Source organism: Narcine bancroftii, chromosome 7 (assembly GCF_036971445.1).
Source record: "Narcine bancroftii isolate sNarBan1 chromosome 7, sNarBan1.hap1, whole genome shotgun sequence".
In the NCBI taxonomy this organism is placed as follows: domain Eukaryota; kingdom Metazoa; phylum Chordata; class Chondrichthyes; order Torpediniformes; family Narcinidae; genus Narcine; species Narcine bancroftii.
This window is the reverse complement of record NC_091475.1, coordinates 212,150,354-212,170,751: the sequence shown is the minus strand read 5'-3', so window position 1 is coordinate 212,170,751 and position 20,398 is coordinate 212,150,354. Positions and strand designations below refer to the sequence as shown.

The 20,398-nt window shown below is 43.9% G+C and overlaps 1 protein-coding gene across 8 annotated transcripts in view; it reads right to left on the bottom strand.

The window, feature by feature from the left end:
* The window catches only part of LOC138739675 (folate receptor gamma-like), a 50,356-nt gene extending 40,254 nt beyond the window's left edge, over positions 1 to 10,102 (bottom strand). For 5 of the 8 annotated variants that reach the window (XM_069892214.1, XM_069892213.1, XM_069892208.1 and 2 more), the window contains exon 1: positions 9,992 to 10,082. The gene's annotated coding sequence lies outside the window, so the exon portion shown is untranslated. Of the gene's footprint in view, positions 1 to 9,918 lie in introns of all 8 variants that reach the window. The other 3 variants (XM_069892210.1, XM_069892209.1, XM_069892211.1) reach the window with 3 other exon arrangements.
* Positions 10,103 to 20,398: the final 10,296 nt, after the last annotated feature.

Sequence of the window (20,398 nt, the reverse complement as noted above, 5' to 3'; positions counted from 1 at the left end):
CAGGAGATCTAGTATTACACCGTCCCGAGTCGGTTCTTCAACTAATTGATTTAGAAAACAACCTTGAACACATTTAATGAACTCTAGCCCATCCAGCCCTCTAACTGTATGGGTATCCCAATCAATGTGAGGGAAGTTAAAATCTCCCATGATCACTACCTTATGATTCTCACTACAAATTTGTTCCTCTAATTTTCTTGGCCCATTTGGTGGTCTGTAATACACCCCTATTAGCACCCTCATGCCTCCTTCACCCCTCAATTCCACCCAAGCAGCCTCACTGGACGATTCCTCCAGACCATCCTGCCACCTCATGGCAGTAATGTCCTCCCTAACAAGCAGAGCAACTCCTCCCCCTTTTTTACGCCCTGATCTATCACATCTAAAAGAAATGTATCCTGGAATATTAAGTTGCCAGTCTTGCCCCACCTGTAGCCAGGTCTCACTAATTGCCACAATATCATGACCCCATCACAGGAGCTAGAGGCTTCTTGAGCTTTTTGTAAAATCACCCTTTTTTTGTGCTCTGTGCGTGCATGACTCCTCGTGCATGTGCAGTGTCACTTCTTCACCCGTGCCAGTCGGCCATTGTTGGGAGAGACAATTTCGAGCTCAAGCCTGAAATGTCACCCATAAAGACCGGCTGAGTTCCTCCAGCATTTCAGTGTTGTTTTTAACAATCCAAATGCCATCAACAAATTGGCCGTTGACACCATGATCGTCGGCAGGATCACGGTCGGCAATAAGGAAGCATACAGGAGTGAAAGAGATCAGCTCGTTGAATGGTGTCACAACAACAACCTTGCTCTCAACGTTAGCAAACCCAAGGAACTGATTGCAGCCTTCAGCAAGGGGAAACAAGGAGGACACAACCCAGTCCTCATCGAGGCGTCAGCAGTGCTAAGAGAAAGAAACTTCAGATTCCTGGGTGTCAACATCACTGAAGATCTATCCTGGGACCGTCACGACGATGCAATCATGAAGAAGGCTCACCTGTAGCTATATTTCATTAGGAGTTTGAGGAGATTCAGTATGTTACCAAAGACTCTTGCAAATCTCCACACAGACCGTGAGGAGCATTCTGACTGGTTACTTCACTGTCTGGAGTGGAGGTGCCAAGGCACAGGGCAGGAACGGGCGACAAAGGGTGGTGAACTTGGTCAATGTCATCAAGGGCATTGGTCTTAATTCCATTAAGGACATCTACAAGAGGCAGTGTCTCTAGAAAACAGCCTCTATCCTCAAGGACCCTGTCCACCCAGGCCATGCCCTCTTCACACTGCTAACATCAGGTAGAAGGTTCAGGACAGGAGTCACGTGATGGAGTAGTGGCCGGTAGGAGAATACCAGCCCTTTCCAGAAAAGAAGAAAAAAAGTGAAGGAAAAGCAAAGCCCCAGATACACAGAACACAACAAATAAAAGAGAAAGGTGTGGAGAAAAGAAAGAAAATGGCACCTAAGAAAGAAAAACCAAAAACAACGGGAAAAAAAGGAAAGACGCCGGAAGAGAAAGGAGAAGGCCTTACCTGCACGAAAAAGCAGGGACCCGCCGTGGAAAGAGGAGCCCGCTCCCTAAGGTTAGTGGAGACCCCGCAGGGTCGTGACCTCCCGACCGCGGGACTGCAAAAATGGCTCACTGAGTCAAACAGAGATGCTCAACTGTGCATGCGCGAGGAATCGTGCGTGCGCGATGTGCACGACAAGGGCAAGGAGAACACCAGAGGAGGGACCAGCTGCGGAGTGAAACTCCACAGCACAAACAGCTGAGAGATGCCCGACAGCAGGGCTCCCAGCTGGAAGAAAAAGAAAGCAATGGGAAAGGGAGGGATGAGAAAGAAAAACAGAAGCAGGAGACCCAACAGATGACTAGCCCAGAAGAAGAGGACCAACATCAAGAAGCCATGAAAAAAAAATACCCAACAAACTGAGACAAGCAGCTCAACAAGAAAGTCAGAAGAGACACAGATACAAGGAAGAGAAGTAGAAGACACAAACCCAAGAGCAGACACAGAAGAAGACCAAGCTCTGCACAGAGGAATAGAAGGTAAAATGAATGGACAGTACATAGATTAAAAAAAATTTCAAGAACAAATGAGAGCATTAAAAGAATGGCTGACATTAGAATGTAGTGAAATGAAAGGAAAAATGAAAAGTACAGAAGAAAAAGTGAGTAGAATAGAGCTGGTCATGACAGATGTAGGGAAAGGATTAGAAAATGTGGAAGAACGTGTAATGGCGGTAGAAATGGAAGTGAACGACTTAAAAAGAAAATTGGAAGAAAGTGACAAAAAAGTTAAGGGAGAAGGTTCAGGAGCCTGAAGACCAATAGCTTCTTCCCCTCTGCCATCAGATTTCTGAATGGACAACGAACCACAACACCACCTCACTTTCTCCTATTTTTGCACTAATTTATTTATTTTTTGGATGTGGTTTTACGGCACATTTGCACTGAGTCGCTGCCACAAAATAACAAATTTCCTGACAAGTTCAATACAATAAAAACTGGTCTGTCGGTTGACATGCAGCATTACAAACAAGGTTTGCAGTACATTTGCAGTACAGCTACAGATCGGAGGGTACGACATTGTGGCCATCATTGAGTCGTGGCGAAAAGATGGGTGTCATTGGGAGCTGAATGTCCAGGGATACACGGTGTATTGCAAGGATAAGCAGGAAGGCAGAGGGGCTGGTATGGCACTGCTGGGAAGCAACAGTAAACCGTTGGGAAGAAGTGACATCGGATCAGAAGAATCCTTATGGGTTGAGTTAAGGTAAAAGGATCCTAACGGCAGTTACATAAAGGGCTCCAAACAGCAGCCGTAATGTGGTCTACAAAATACAAGTGGAAATACAAAAGGTCTGTCAGAAGGTCAATGCTACAGTAATCCTGTGGGGATTTTAACTTGAAAAGAGATTGGGTAAATCAGGTTGTTTTGGGATCCCAGTTTGTGGAATGCCTACGGGATGGCTTTTTGGAGTAACTTCTTGATGTGCCCACCAGGGGATCAGCTGTTCTAGATTGGCTGCTGTGTAATGAACCAGAGATGATTAGAGAGCTTAAGGTAAAGAGGCCCTTAGGAGACAGTGATCACAATATGGTTGAGTTCACTGTGAAATTTGAAAAGGTGAGGCTAAAGTTTGATGTGTCAATAGTTCAGTAAAGGGAATTACAGTCGCACAGGGAGGAACTAGCCAAAATCGATTGGAAAAACCACACTAACGGGGAAGACAGCAGATCACCAATGGCTTGAGTTTCTACAAGAAATGGACAGGTATAGACCAAAACAAAATAAAGTTGTAAATAGGAAATGAGACAATTATGGTTGACAGGGAAGTTAAAGCCACAGTAAAAGCAACAGAGAAGGCAAAGAAGGAAGAAAAATCAGTGGGAAGATCGAGGACTGGGAAACTTTAAAATACTTAGAGAAGGCAACTAAGAAGGTGATTTGGAAGAAAAAGAGAAATTATGAAAGGAGGTTTGCAAATAATATCTAAGAAGATTCTAAAAGCTTTTTTAAATATGTAAAGAGTGAAAGAGAGACAAAGGTAGACATAGGACCATTAGAAATGACGCTGGAGAAACTGTAATAGGAGACAAGGAGATGGCAGAGGAATTGAATGAATGTTCTGGATCAGTCTTCCCTGTGGAAGACATTAGTATCTTAGTGGACTCTCAAGGGTCTCTGGGAAGTGAAGTGAGTGCTGTCAAGATCATGAAAGAGGAAGTACTTGGGAAGCTAAATGATCTAAGGGTAGGTAAGTCTTCTGGACCAGATGGAATCCACCCTCAAGTTTTGAAGGAGGTTGCTGCAGAGATTATGGAGGCAATTGGTAATGATCTTCCAGGAATCGATGGATCTGGCATGGTCCCAGAGGTCGGCACAATCGTAAATGTCACTCCGCCGTTTAAGCAGGGAAGGAGGCAGCAGAAAGGAAACTATAGACCTATTAATCTGACGTTGACGTCAATTGTCAAGGATGAGGTTAAGAGAGATTTTTCTAAGAAATTTTTTTTTAAACATCAATGATATCTTACTCCACAGATATTAAATAGATTAAATTCTAATTTTTCAGATGTTTTATATGTAATAAAGAAATAGGCACTTTAAAAATAATTCTACATGGGAATGTTCAAGACTAAGACCCTTTTGGATAGAATTTGGATTATTTTTGGAGTTACAAAAGTTAAGTTTCCTCAAGATTCAAAATTTTTTTTAACGTGGAAATATATTTGATACAGAATTGAAATTGAAATTAAATAAATACCAAAAAGAATTTAGTAAAATAGCCCTAGCGGTAGCGAGAAATTGTGTGGCAGTAACTTGGAAATCAGATGCTTATTTGGAAATGAGTAGATGGCCAGAATTTGAGATTTTTCAAAAGATTTGGAAACCGTATTTTGAATCTGTAGGAATTAGACTGTAATCACCCAACCTGAATCTTCCGACTCCTAAGATGTGTTTGATTTTATTTGATAGTTTTATTAGTTTTCTACTTAAACAATATTCAGATGCTCTTTCTTTTCTAGGGGGCTGATTTATTTAGGGAGGGGTATTTAAATCTTTTAAATCACTATGTATTAATCTTTAATGTTTTGAACAAAACAATTTATGAGTAAGTTTTAATGCATTAAATAAAATTTTCACAAACAAAAGGATGAGGTTACGGAATACCTGGAGATGCAAGACAAGACAGGCCCAAGTCGCCATGGTTTCCTTAAAGGAAAATCATGCCTGACAAACCTATTGCAATTTTTGAAGAGATCACAAGGAGGAGAGGGGAGAAGCAGTGGATGTTGTGTACTTGGACTTTCAAAAGGCCTTCAACAAGGTGCCACACATAAGGCTTCTAAACAAAATGAGAGTCCATGGAATTACAGGAAGGATACTAGCATGGGTAGAGCATTGGTGAATGGGCAGGAAACAGAGAGTGGGAATAAGGGGATCCTATTCAGGTTGGTTGCCTATTACCAGTTGTATTCCGCAAGGTTGGAGGTGGGGCTGCTTTTCCGTTGTATATAAATAATTTGGATTATGGAATAGATGGCTTTGTGACTAACTTTGCAGATGATACCAAAACAGATGGTAAAGCTAGTGGTGCCGAGGATACCGAAAGGCTGATAATGTGGTAAATTGGGTCAAGTTTGCAGGTGACACTAAGATTGGAGCTCTTGTGGACAGTGGGGGTTTTCAGAGCTTCCAGAGGGATCTGGAAAAATGGGATGTAAAATGGCAGATGGAATTTAATTCCCTGAAAGTGGCATCACAGGTGGATAGGGTTGTAAAGAGAGCTTTTGGCATCTTGGCCTTCATAAATCAAAGTATTGAGTACAGGAGTTGGGATTTTATGGTAAAGTTGTACAAGATATTGGTGAAGGTAGGGGGTGGGGGTTGTAAGGGGTATTATTTACATTAAAAATATCAAGCATGTATTGTTTTTACTTAAGCTGTATTTTTTCATTCTATGGTTTATCATGGTTAATAATTTTTTTTTTAAAAAGACATTGGTGATGCTAAATTTGGGCTAATGCATGCAGTTTTGGTCACCTAACCACAGGAAAGATATCAAGAAGAAACGTTGGTTATATAGCTTCACTATTGCCCATCTCTTTCCTGAATGCAGTTTCACGAAGATTGTGTGGAGAAGGGATCCTTGTCACGGTTCATCACCAGCCGGAGCGTGACAGAGGACTCTCTGATCTACGGGCTGTTCCCAGGGACGCCCTCGGAGGCCGACATCCAGAACTTCTGGAAGGTTATCATCTTGGTGAAAGACACACTTTAGTCTGCCCAAAGCCTGTTGGACTCCCGGCATACTAAGATGTTCGTGGCTGCAGGAATGCGTGCTGATGAACGAGCTGAGGCTTGGTGCAGCCATTGCGAGGGCGCTGTAAGGAAGGACCACAGTCTAGAGTGCAAATAAACTCTGCAATACAGAATATAAATGTTCAGTATTAGATATTGTGCAAACTAAGAGGGCTTAAATGAGTCTCTGAATTGAGTTTGTTGTTGTGGAGACTGATGGTGGAGGGGTAGCAGCTGTTCCTGCTACACACATTCTAAATATTAAAGCAGCCATCAGTGACAATCAAACCCTCAACCTGTCCCAGGTGTCGGGCCTGTGCCTGGGCTGACCCTGGCCCACCCTGGGCTGAACTTGGCCCCCCCCCCCACCCCCCACCCCCCACCCCCAGCTCCCACTAGGCTGACCCCTCCCCTTGCCTGCCCCAGGCCCCAGTTGGATTGCCAGGCATCCTGTAATATACAGGACATGTCTTGTATTTAATGATTTTGTCCTTCGTCCTGTATTGACTTTATCAGGACATCTTAAATGTCCTATATTAAGACTTTTTAATAAATTGCATAATTAAGCAGTTTAGAGCTGTACAATTTGGAATTTTCAATCATTTGGACTACTTGAATTTTACTTCATTAAAACTGAACCATTAAATAACTCCACTATTATGTTGAAGGAAGTCAGCTGAAGACAGCAAGTATTTGTTTGAAACTGCAGCCAACAAATGCAACTGTGGCAGGTGTCATTGAAATGGGTCATGTGTGCATTCGTTGGCTGCAGCCGCTGGCCACCGCTGCCAGCCAAGCCCGTTAGTTATTCATTTGCAGATGTTAGTGAAAAATCAGGCTTGATTTTCACAATTCTTGCATCAGTTCAGCTAGCAAAACATTTTTAGTGTTTTGTAATTTAATGCCAAAACCAAAGTGTAAATTCTGTGATGAATTCTCTGAAGGGTTGACATGTATTAAAAAAAGAGAAAAGTTGTTTTGAAGCTCTTTGTGGAAGATGCAATTGTTCATTCAATATTGAAAATGGCAGGAAGTCAGATATAAAGCAGCATAAATAAACAATGAAGCCCGAGAGATGGGTGATTTCCTCCACTACAAAAGAAACTGATAACAAATATCTTAATGAAGAGAAATAAAGAAGAATATAAGTAATACTGCAGAAGTTGTAATGGCTTCCCACGTGGTCCACTATCATCAATCGCACTGTATGAACATACTTCTACCACAAGTGTTTTCTGATTCCAAAATTTCATTCAAATTTTTAAGTGCCAGGACAAAATCTACTGCAATAGTCAAAGAATGTAATAGCTCCATATACCATTGCAGACTTTGTCAAAGATATAATGCCTCACTTTTTTTTTTAAACGGCATATTCACGGATGCAATCACAAGGCAGAAATTCTTTTCCTTTCATTGTGCAATTTTTTTCCTGAGAAGAAGGCTTGCTAATAAAACTGTTGTGAGTAAAATCCCTTCCAAGTGAGACCTGGAAGGGCTAATAAATGCAGTTGAGAGAATCCTCAGGTTGTTTGAAGCACTGAAGTCATGCTTCAATTCGGAAGAAAAGGCCCCGAAAATACTTGTGGACTTTTTCCAATAATCCATTGAGCGAGGCCTACTTATTTCTTGCTCACAATTTTCAACATCTCTTTAGCAATAGGATGATGAAAATTGGAAAACTGTGTTATTGGAGTTATTTCACTGCTTAAAGGAATTTGTTGAAAGAACTGATGAAAAGTTTATCCTTTTAAGTATCAAGGCTTGCCTTAAAAGTGACATAGTTGCTTTTGAGTAGAAAAAGAAATTCCAACTTGAAGTGGATTTCATTTCTTGAAGAATTTGATACTTTTACATGGATGCTCACAAAGATAAGCGTATACAGAGCCATTGTCATACCCACACTCCTGTTCGGCTCCGAATCATGGGTCCTCTACCGGCACCACCTACGGCTCCTAGAACGCTTCCACCAGCATTGTCTCCGCTCCATCCTCAACATCCATTGGAGCGCTTTCATCCCTAACGTCGAAGTACTCGAGATGGCAGAGGTCGACAGCATCGAGTCCACGCTGCTGAAGATCTAGCTGCGCTGGATGGGTCACGTCTCCAGAATGGAGGACCATCGCCTTCCCAAGATCGTGTTATATGGCGAGCTCTCCACTGACCACCGTGACAGAGGTGCATCAAAGAAAAGGTACAAGGACTGCCTAAAGAAATCTCTTGGTGCCTGCCACATTGACCACCGCCAGTGGGCTGATAACGCCTCAAACCGTGCATCTTGGCGCCTCACAGTTTGGCGGGCAGCAGCCTCCTTTGAAGAAGACCGCAGAGCCCACCTCACTGACAAAAGGCAAAGGAGGAAAAACCCAACACCCAACCCCAACCCACCAATTTTCCCTTGCAACCGCTGCAATCGTGTCTGCCTGTCCCGCATCGGACTGGTCAGCCACAAACGAGCCTGCAGCTGACGTGGACTTTTTACCCCCTCCATAAATCTTCGTCCGCGAAGCCAAGCCAAAGAAAGAAGACTAAATACTCTTCCAACATAGGAACAAGTGGAATCATCATGTGTAGTGTTAATAAAAGGGAATAAAAATTGACAACAATGTTCTTTTTTTAGTCAGTGGACAACATTTTAAAAACTCATTGATCAAGACGTAATCCCAAAGGATGGAAAATGGTAGATGAAAGATGGTATTCTGTGCTTCAACAAATGAAACTTGAAGAGCAATTTTATGCCAGAGCACACCACCTCATGATGCCAATGTTGAGCAGGTTTTCTCATTAATAAATGTTCAGTGGACGAAAGAACGAAAATTAGTTGGATGTGACCACAGCAGAAGCCATGTTACAAATGGAACATGGACTGTCAGGGCAAGGAATTTTATAAGCAAATTCTGCAAAACAAGTTAAAGGAGAGCCATGTCATCAGTGAAATATGGAGTAAAACATGAGAATCTGCAGTCACTAAATCACTAAGTCAACAGGTCAAACAGCAAAGATAATTATACAGAACCATCAGTGAAAATATAATTAAAGGTATGTAATTTAAATATTTATATTTTAATTGGTTAAGAAATTAATATTTTCATAACAGGGTCTCATCTGCATAAAATTAACACGATTAATTTTTGAATCTAATCCAGATGACTGTGTAACTATGCTACCCCACCTTTTTTAGCACATAACTTTTTCCCCGTATAGTAATATGACTTTATCCCAACCAACACCTGGATGTGCAGGTTAGAAATCATTGCCATTTAAATGTGAACTATGGCCCATACTTCTATTTAGCAAATGTGCTAGACCTAAACCCCGCCCCCTTTGGACTGACCCCGCCCCCCGGGCTGACCCCGCCCCCCAGGTTGCCCTCTGTCGGACCCGGGCTCCCACTGCCGGCCATAGGCTGCCCCCCACACACACCGGGCTTCCTGCACCCCCCACCCCCGCCGGGCTCTCCCCCCGCCCCCCCAACCGGGCTCTCCCCCCGCCCCCCCAACCGGGCTCCCCTCCCTCCCCCCCCCCAACCGGGCTCCCCTCCCCCCCCCCCCCAACCGGGCTCTCCCTCCCCCCCCCCCAACCGGGCTCTCCTTCCTCCCCCCCCCCCAACCGGGCTCCCCCCCCCCCAACCGGGCTCTCCCCCGCCCCCCCAACCGGGCTCTCCCTCCCCCCCCCCCCCAACCGGGCTCTCCCTCCCCCCCCCCCCAACCGGGCTCTCCCTCCTCCCCCCCCCAACCGGGCTCTCCCTCCCCCCCCCCCAACCGGGCTCTCCCTCCCCCCCCCAACCGGGCTCTCCCTCCTCCCCCCCCCCCAACCGGGCTCCCCCCCCCCCAACCGGGCTCTCCCTCCCCCCCCCCCCAACCGGGCTCTCCCTCCCCCCCCCCCCCAACCGGGCTCTCCCTCCCCCCCCCCCCAACCGGGCTCTCCCTCCCCCCCCCCCCAACCGGGCTCTCCCTCCCCCCCCCCCCCAACCGGGCTCTCCCTCCCCCCCCCCCCAACCGGGCTCTCCCTCCCCCCCCCCCCAACCGGGCTCTCCCTCCCCCCCCCCCCAACCGGGCTCTCCCTCCCCCCCCCAACCGGGCTCTCCCTCCCCCCCCCACCACACACACACACACACCGGGCTCTACCTCCCCCTCGGGTCCAGGCTCCCCCGACCGCCTCTTCCGGTCCCGAGCTCCCCGCGCCCTCACCTGCGCCCACGTGCGCGGCGCCACTCACACCTGCTCCTCATCTACCCCCCTCCTTCGGCCACCGACTGCGCATGTCATTCCTCGCGGCTCCTGCTCGCGGCAAGGGCACGTGGCTTCTCGACCCAACCCCCTCCTCCCCCCGCCCCCCGGCCGCTCCGCTACTGCGCCTGCGCGATGTGACTGCACCGCGGGGGGGCTCAGAGCGCAGGCGCGCCGTTCGGGCCGCCCATGCCAGGCCGTTCGGGCCGTCTCAGGGCTGCCCGCAGTTGCACTGCAATCCCGTGCTGCTGCTGCCCTGCTGAGTTTCTCCAGCATCTGGTGTTTTTACTTCAACCACAGTGTCTGCAGACCTTCCTGTTATAACTTATGTCACTGAAGACTCCACATGAACATTCTGGCGGCTGATGGTGGGCAGGTGTCCAGTTTTAGGCCAGACAGTCCAGCTTTCGAGCCCCATGTCCTCCCACATCTCCTCAAGCTGGGCATTAATTTGGGGCCTACGCCCCTTAATGGAGGACAAATTAAGGGCCAAAAAGGGCAATTATTGTATATTTCCTTCATACAAGTCGAGTTGTGAAACCCTGAAAAATTACCCATATTGGGGGGGGGGGGGGGAGTTGACGCACCCTGGACATGTTTTTGAGACTAAATTCACCCAAAAAAACCAGATTGGCATCGATTCAGCGAATGTCGAAGCTGGAAGCACCTCCCCAGAGCCTCCACCGCCATAACCGCTCCTACCTGGAGGCCCTGAGGTCACCATTGCCACTCCTGCCCGGTAGGCCAAGGTTCCTGCTCCTGCCGGGAGTACAACATCACCGCTCCAGCTCCGTGGGCTGTCACAGCTCCTGCCTGGTAGGCTGAGGTTTTATTTTTAATTATTTAATTTGCAGCTTTGTTACTTGCAATTTGGGTGCTTTTAAAAAAAAAGTTTTGGGTTGTTCCTGGGAAGCCCGGACAGCCCAGAAAATGGGCGAAATATACAGTATCTTTTAATTTCAGCGTGCACGCTCGTGTTTCTTCACACATGCATGCGCAACGAGGTGGAAGTGTGATGGTGGCGCACGGCAGGAAAGCCTCACCTCCCCCCAGTTCGCTGAGAGACTTCCTGATGCTGACCTACCCAATCTCTTTTCTATTTTTGATGTTCACGGTCCGTTAAATGTGTTTCTTGAAAAAACGCAATATCAACCTTAATATAACTGAACACTTTCTTGTATTTAATTGGATTATTGAGCCCATTAACATTAAATGTAGCAAATTTCAAATTAGCAATCTACTCGATCTTAATTTAGTAGATATTTGGAGACGTCTTGATCCAACAGAGAAAGATTTCTCCTTTTATTCATTTAAACATGAATCGTTTTCAAGGATTGACTTTTTTTTTTAGTATCGGCACATTTACAAGGGAAGATACAGCAAGCGGAATATAAAAGTAGGGTGATTTCAGATCATTCTTTGTTATATTTTACATATGCAACTTCTGAGAAAATTCAAGTGGCCGATCATTGGAGGTTTAATACTATGTTGTTAAAAAATACGGAATTTATTGATTTTTTGACAAAACAAATTAATTTTTTTGAAAGAAAATTCTAATTCTGTTTAAAGTAAGTTTGTATTATGGGATGCTATGAAAGCTTATTTGAGAGGACAAATAATTAGTTATACTTCTAAAATAAAAAAATCAATTAAATCAGAGTCTTGACATGGATGTCACTGTGGGACATCCATGCAGAGAGCCAGATGACAGCAGGGAGAGTTAGGGTCTCCATACCCCTCTAGTCCCCTCCTATCCATGTAATGATCCAGTCTTTCCTTAAATGTAACCAATGATCCCGCCTCGACCACATCTGCCGGAAGCTCATTCCACATCCCCACCACCCTCTGCGTAAAGAAATTTCCCCTCATGTTCCCCTTATAATTTTCCCCCTTCAATCTTAAACCATGCCCTCTTGTTTGAATCTCCCCCACTCTTAATTGAAAAAGCCTATCCACATTTACTCTGTCCCTTTTAAAATCTTAAACACCTCTATCAAGTCCCCCCACAATCTTCTATGCTCAGAGAAAAAAGCCCTAGTCTGCACAACCTTTCCCTGTAACTCAAACCTTGAAATCCTGTCAACATTCTCGTGAACCTTCTCTGCACTCTCTCTGTTTTGTTTATATCTTTCCTATAATTTGGTGTCCAAAACTGTACACAGTACTCCAAATTTGGCCTCACCAATGCCCTGTACAATTTCATCATAACCTCCCTACTCTTGAATTCAATACTCCGATTTATGAAGGCCAACATTCCAAATGCCCTCTTCACCACACCATCTACCTGAGTATCAGCCTTGAGGGTACTATTTACCACAACTCCTAAATCCCTTTGTTGCTCTGCACTCCTCAATTGTCTACCATTCAATGTATATGACCTATTTAGATTTGCCTTTCCAAAATGCAGCACCTCACATTTATCTGTACTAAATTCCATCAGCCATTTCTCAGCCCACACCTCCAGCCTTCCTAAATCACCTTTTAATCTACGGTAATCTTCCTCACTGTCCACAACACCACCAATCTTTGTGTCATCCGCAAACTTGCTTATCCAATTCTCCACCCCTACATTCAGACCGTTAATATATATAACAAATAATAGTGGACCCAGGACCGAACCCTGAGGAACTCCACTAGTCACCGGCCTCCAATTGGACAAACGATTGTCTACCACAAATGCATCTGCCAATCCTTACCATCTTCTCCTCTTATGTGCAAGGAAAGGTCATCATTAAAAGATCCACGAGGCTGCAGAGGCTGGAATCTGGAGCAAGAATCTGGCATCTGCTGGAGGAACTCCCACGGTTCAAGCAGCATTAATGAGAGGTTTTGGGCCAGAGCCCTTCAACACTGAAAGTAACTCTTACCTGTTGCACTACGTATAAGTTGACTTGCCTGCTTAGCACGGAAAACAACTTTTTTTCCACAATACTATAGTGTCCAAGAACAGATTTGACACGTTCAAAGAGAATCAAGGCTGGACATGTCTTTATGAACAAACAGTGGTCTTTATTAACACACAGGGGAATTTACAAGAAGGTCACACGCTCACAGACTAACAGACACAGCAACAATACACAAATAACTAACTAGACATCAGGTGCAAGTAAATCATCGCTAAACATTCTCAACTCCTGATTGGGAGTGTAAGGGTTAAACGCACAATGCCCATCCACCGACAGGCATAGCAGACTAATGAACAGTAAGTAAATTACAACTAACAAATAGTTCATAAAGCGGGATAGGGTATACCACGAGAGAGAGAGCTGCGAGGACCAATCACGTGTCAGCCTCACCTGTGGGAAGATCTACCCACATTGATTGGCACCTGAGGGAGGGGAGGGAACAGCCTCACAGGTGGGCAGATCTGACCCTCGACTGGCAGGTGAGGTGACTTGGTTCCAGATGGAGAGATCATATGACCCACCACAATCAACACTACAAATACCTTAGTTGATGATTCAATTCTCTCATCTCGGGTCTTCCACACGTGATACTCACTCTGCTACAGTCCAACTCAACTGGAGCTTCGCTCTCTAATGTAACAGGTGACGCCCAGGTAAAGGGAATGGAAGAGGTTGTCCGCAGCTCAGCTACTGTTAAAACCCTGCCCCTGGCAATGAGGACAGCAATGAGTCCTTACTCTCTCAGTCACTGCAATTATAAATCTTTGATATGGACACTTCAGGAAGGGCAAAATAAACTACAGTAAAACTTAACATAATTTTATTACAGAACTCAAAAAGCACACAGAGGAAAAATAAATCTGTAACGATGAGAAGGTCAGTTTCACAGCTCACAATCAATTCAAGCTTGAATCCAGAGAGCAGCTGGAGTGAGAGGTACGGGTGTGTTCCAGAGGAAGAAACTTGAGGGAGAAAGGAGGTGGTCGCGTCACAGGGGGAGGTGGGAGGGAGAGGTTATTTACGCGACCTCTACAAGAGGAAACTCACACTGTGCAATATGTCCACCAGGTGACCCTGGCCCCCTGCCCAGAATCTGGAGTTCTCCACACTGATGTAAACCTTCCCCCAACTACTCAAAATCAGAACCAGGTTGGAACAATTATTTTTATTGGGGATGGGGTCAAGCAGAGGAATCTCACATCAGCCTTTATGAATTAGGGACTGAATGGCCTCCTTTTTCTAATTAAGGGAAGATTTGATACCACACAAACACACTCAGCATCTCAATCTCTGTGTGGAGAGTAGTGAGGGGGAGAGGAAAAGGCGTGTGATGGGCTCGTCACTGTGGGACATCCATGCAGAGAGCCAGATGACAGCAGGGAGAGTTAGGGTGTCCTTCACACGCACGTCCTATTAGATCATCCACTGATCCTGGTCCTGCTCTGCACCCTCCATGTCGATCTGAAGGGGAGAAGTTCAGTGAGATACTTCCACGCCATCAAACAGAGGTCTCAGATGCAGTTCATCTCTCTACCTGAAGCAAGGACAAACTGCTGGAGGAACTCAGTAGAAATGGTCAACATTTCAGGTTGGGACCCTTTATGAAGACTAACATAGAATAGGTGAGATTACCCCAGCTTCTTCCTCCCTTCATATTCGTAATTCCATCTGTTTAATTTTTTAATTTTTTTTTGTAATTTAGACATACAGCATAGTAACGGGCCCTTTTTAGCCCATGCTGCACAAATATCCAATTAACCTACTATCTATGTACCTTTTGGAAACCGGATCCCCTTGGGAAAACCCACGCAGCCACAGGGAGAACGTTCAAACTCCTTACAGACAGCGCCGGATTCGAACCCGGGTCACTGGAGCTGCAATAGCGTGGCGCTAACTGCTCCGCTAACTGAGCTACCCCAATTCTTGGTATAGGGTCCAGACCCAAAGCCCTGACAGACCACTTCCACCCATGGATGCTGTCTGACCTGTTGCGTTCCTCCACCAGTCCTTTGCTCAAGATTCCAACATCAGGAGCTTTTGTGTCTTCCTCCGCAAGGCTGTCCATCATTTCACCTCCACAAACCACTGAAGAGTTAAGTAATCCCACCTTCTCTCCAGGAAATCTCGAAGGCAAAGGAAGAAGAGGCGGCCTTGCAAAGCTGCATCCCAGGGTGCAGCCCCAGGCCCACTCCCCAGTTCATTGGGAAGGAGAGACCCAAATTTCTTTGGTGAATGGTGCAATCCAGGAGGTTCACAACCAGTGAACCTTCAGTCTCGGACGTAGCTGATGACTGCACAATTGTCGGCAGAATCACGGACGGAAATGAGGAAGTGTACAGGAGGGAGATAGATCAACTGGTTGAGTGGTGACACAACAACAACCATGCGTTCAACGTTAGCAAAACTAAGGAACTGTGTGGATTTCAGGAGGGGGAAAACCAGGAGACAACGAACCAGTCCTCATCGAGGGGTCAGCAAGTCGATGCAAGCATGAGAAGTCTCCCAGTATATATTTCATCAGGAGTATGAGGAGATTCTGTAGGTTACCAAAGACTCTTGCAAATCTCTACAGGCAGACCGTGGGGAGCATTCTGACTGGTTGTATCACTGTGAGAATGGAGGTGCCAAGGCACAGGGCAAGAACGGGCTACAGAGGGTTGTGAACTCGGCCAGCGCCATCATGGGCATTGGTCTTAATTCCATTCAGGACATCTACAAGAAGTAGTACCTCAAGAAAGCAGCCTCTATCCTCAAGGACCCTGACCACCCAGGCCATGCCTTCTTCACACTACAGCCATTGGGAAGGAGGTTCAGGAGCCTGAAGGCGAATACCCAGTGGTGCAAAAACAGCTTCTTCTCCTCTGCCATCAGATTTCTGAACGGACAATGAACTACAGACACCACCTCACTTTCTCTTATATTTTTTACACTAATTAACTTATTTTAAAATCTAATTTAAAGCAATATTAACACCTGAAATGCTGCCGCAAAACAATGAATTTAATGATGTGTTCATGACAATAAATTCTCATTCGAAGTTTGGGAAACTTCGCAAGTTCTTGTTGGTTGCAAGTGCGAGCTGGGCAATTTAAACTGAAAGCAAAGGACACTGCAAACACTCTACAGATGGGGCAGTACCTGCAGCAAGAGCTATCCTGTCTCTCTCGACAGGCGCTGCCGAGGGTTCTCAACAATTTCTATTTTTAGGTCAGATTTTCACCAGCTGCAGGTGACTCAGCTCAGGTGGTCGGGGTGGTGAAGACATTGGCCTTAATCGGCAGGGTATTGAGGAGGTTCACAAGGATGATTCCAGGAATGAAAGGGTTATCATAGCAGGAATGTTTGACTGCTCTTGGCCTGGACATTGGAACTCAGGAATGGTTGGGGGGGGTTCTCATTGAAACATTTTGAATGTTGAAAGGCATGGACAGAGTAATTGTAGAAAGATTGTTTCCCATGGTTTGAGAGTCTAGGAATTTCTTCATCCAGAGGGTTGTGAATCTGTGGAATTTGTTGCCAAAGGCAGTTGTGGAGGATGGTCATTGGGCTAATTTAAGGGATAGTTTCTTAATTAGCCAGGGCATCAAAGGTTATGGGAGAAGGCCGGGCAGTGAGGGAGAATGGATCAGTTCATGATTGAATGGCAGGGCACACTTGAAAGGCTGAATGGCCTATTTCTGCTTCTATGTCCCATGGTCTTAAAAGTTGGGACCTCATGGTTCGGCTGCACAAGGCGTTGGTGAGACTCTACTTTGAGCATTGTGCGCAGTTCTGGTCACCCAACTACAGGAAGGATAGCAAGAAATTAGAAGGGGTGCAGAAGAGATTTCACCAGGGGCTGGAGGGTTGTATGAAAGAGAGGAATTGTGCAGGATGGGTCTTTATTTCCTGAAGTGAAGGAGGCTGAGTGATTAATAGAGGTTTATAAAATCATGAGGGGCGTGAATAAAGTGGGTCCTCGCAGTCTTTTTCCCAGGGTAGATGATTCTTGAACTAGAGGGCATAGTTGAGAAGGGAGAGATCGGAGAAGGTCCTGAGGGGCAACTTAGAGGCTGGCCTGTATCAGGAAGTGATACCAAAGGAAGTGAGAGGAGATATAATTGAAATGCTCAAAAGGCACTTGGACAGATGCCTGGAGAAGACGGGGTTTGAAGGATCTGAATCGAATGCAGGCAAATGGGACTGGCCCAGAATGGCAAACTTGGTCGGAATGGCTGAGTGAGGCCGAAAGGCCTGTTCTGTGATGTATGACTGGATTATCAAGGGGCCCAAAATCAGGAGCAGGTTCTCACCTCGTTTATCTCTCCATCATCGGGCGACTCGTTGTAATCGTTCATCTCGTCCATGTCCTGCATGTCTTCATCCTCCTCCGAGTCCTCCTCGCTGTCCTCGTCGTCTTCGTCATCCTCCTCTTCCTCGTCGTCATAATTCTGCTGTGGCAACACAAACACACCGAGGAATAAAGGAACTCGCACGCTGGGTAAATCTCAGCTCCACAAAGAAAGCCTTATCCCTTCGTACCAGCCCAAAGCACTTTGGACAGCAACTTTAGAACACTGCAGGCCCTTCAGCCCTCGATGTTGTGCTGACCTATATATTCCTTTAAAAAAAATACTAAACCCTTCCTATCCCGTAACCCTCTAATTTTCTTTCATCCATGGGCCTGTCTAAGAGTCTCTTAAATGCCCCTAATGTTTTAGCCTCCCATCACCACCCCCAGCAAGGCGTTCCAGGCACCCACAACTCTCTGTGTAAAAATAACTTGCCCCTGATGTCTCCCTTAAACTTCCCTCCCTTCACTTTGTACACATGTCCTCTGGTGTTTGTTGATCTTGCCCTGGGAAATAGATGCTGGCCGTCTACCTTATGCCTCTCATAATCTTGTAGCCCTCTATCAAGTCTCCTCTCATCCTTCTACACTCCAAAGAGAAAAGTCCCAGTTCTGCTATCCTTGCCTCATAAGACTTAATTCCCAATCCAGGAAACATCCTGGTAAATCTCCTCTGCACCCTCTCTTTTTATTAAAACTTTATTTACTATTTTTTCAATAAGAATAAACAGACTTTTCCAGAATAAGTAGTCTAATAATAAAACAGTAAAACAAACCCATCCCCTCCCCCCTCCCACAACAGATCCCTAAAGGGAAGCATTAAAAATAAACAAAAACATTCAGTAATTTACAATATTACTAAATTCATATTCTTCATATACGGTGTCCACATCTTAACAAAAAAAATCATAATTATTATGTAAATTGTATGTGATTTTCTCCATATAGATACACGACTTCAACTCATTCTGCCATCGAGCTACATTTAACTCCGCTTCATCTTTCCAAGACATAGCAATACACTTACGAGCAACCGTCAATGTTAGACGAATAAACGGTGTCTGAAACTTATCCAACACCAAGTCCACTAACGGAGTAAAAAAACCCAACAAAAAAATGTTTGGATCTAAAGGAAATTGAATTTTAAACAAAGTTTGAAGAAATCCCCTAATTTTAAACCAGAAAAGGATGAACTTTCTCACAAAACCAAACAGAAGGTAGAAATGTTCCAACACATCATCCACACCTCAAACACAATCTGAATTACTAAATCCATAGTTTTTTTAATTTTTCAGGGGTTAAATATAACTGATGCAAAAAATTATTATGAATCTTACATTAATTAATTTAATAACACCTATTTTCCCATTCCACCTGACTAATCTCACAACTTAAATCATCCTCCCATTTAATCCTAGATGGATCTAAAAAATTTTCAACCATACTATCTTGTAATAATGCATACATTTCTGATATCAAACCTTTATCTGAAAAAAGATGAAACCATAGATTCAAATTTAGTTAACTTAGAAATTTTCATTTCTCTTCCAAAATTATCTTTCACTAATGCCCTAATTTGGTAATAAACAAACAGAGAATTCTCTAAAATCCCAAATTTCTCTTTAAGCTGATTAAATGATAAAAATTTACCTCCTTCAAAACAATCCTGCAATCTTTTTATTCCTTTAATCCACCAATCTTCTAAAACTATTATTCAATGAAAAAGAAATCAATTTATTTTGATATATTGAGGTTTGAACTGATAAACTACCTTTTGATCCTATTAATAAATTCCTTCTAGTCCAAATTTCTAATAAATGTTTCAAAATTGGTACATTATATTTCTGTAATAAAACAATATTCTATTTAAATACAAACTGATGAAGACAAGATTCCAATATCGCAGCCAATTCCACCCTAGCCCAACTAGGAGGACTCGAAATGTCTAATATACGATTAATAAATCTTAATTGAGCTGCTTCATAATAATTTTTAAAAATAGGTAATTGCAAACCTCCCAAAGCATCTGCCAGGTCAATTTATGCATCGCTACTCTTGCTAATTTTCCTTTCCATAAAAATTCTCAAACTACTTTATTTAAATCTTGAAAAAAGGATTTCGGAAGAGAACAAGGAATCGATTGAAACAAATATTGAATTCGCGGAAAATATTCATCTTTATACAATTTACTCGATCTATTAAAGTTAAAGGTAAATCTTTCCATTTAATCAAATCCGCTTTAATCTTTCTCATTAATGGTACATAATTTAAATTATACAATGATTAGAAATTTATATCAATCATTATCCCTAAGTACAGTCCATCGAAATTTACTAACTTGTCTAGATTGATCATAATTTCCTTCAGAAATTGGTAGTATTTCACTTTTATCCCAATTCACTTTATATCCAGATAATTTACCATGCAATTCTAAACAATTTTGCAGATAAATTAAAGATTGATCCGGATTAGTTAAATATATCAAAACATCATCAGTAAATAAATTAATCTTATGTTCATCCTGTCCAATCCTTATACCTGTAATATTCTCATTCTGCCTGATAGCCTGAGCTAACGGTTCAATGACCAACACAAATAGGGCTGGTGACAAAGGACAACCTTGACGAGTTGAACGCGTTAATTTAAAAAGGAAGAAGTTTGACCATTTGTCGTCACCCTTGCTACAGGATTGTTGTATAATGCCTTCACCCAACCAATAAATAAGGTTCCAAATTTATATTTCTCCAAAATTTTAAATAAAAAATTCCATTCGATCCTATCAAAAGCTTTTTCAGCATCTAATGATAGGTTGACATGAAGCATTGATCAACGAAACCACTCTAAGAGTATTATCTGAAGCATACCTATCTTTAATAAAAGCCGGCCTGGTCAGAATGTACTAATTGTGGTAAATCTATTTGCTAATAATGTTGCTATTATTTTATTCCACATTTAAAAAAGAAATTGGTCGATAAGAAGAAACCTTCAAAGGGTCTCTGTCTTTTTTTGATATAACTGTTATTATTGCACTCAAACACGAGTCCGGTAAAGCTGGCTCCTGAGTTACCTGATTAAGAACATTTATAAATACAGAGGACAGATCATCATAAAAAACTTTATAAAATTCAGCAG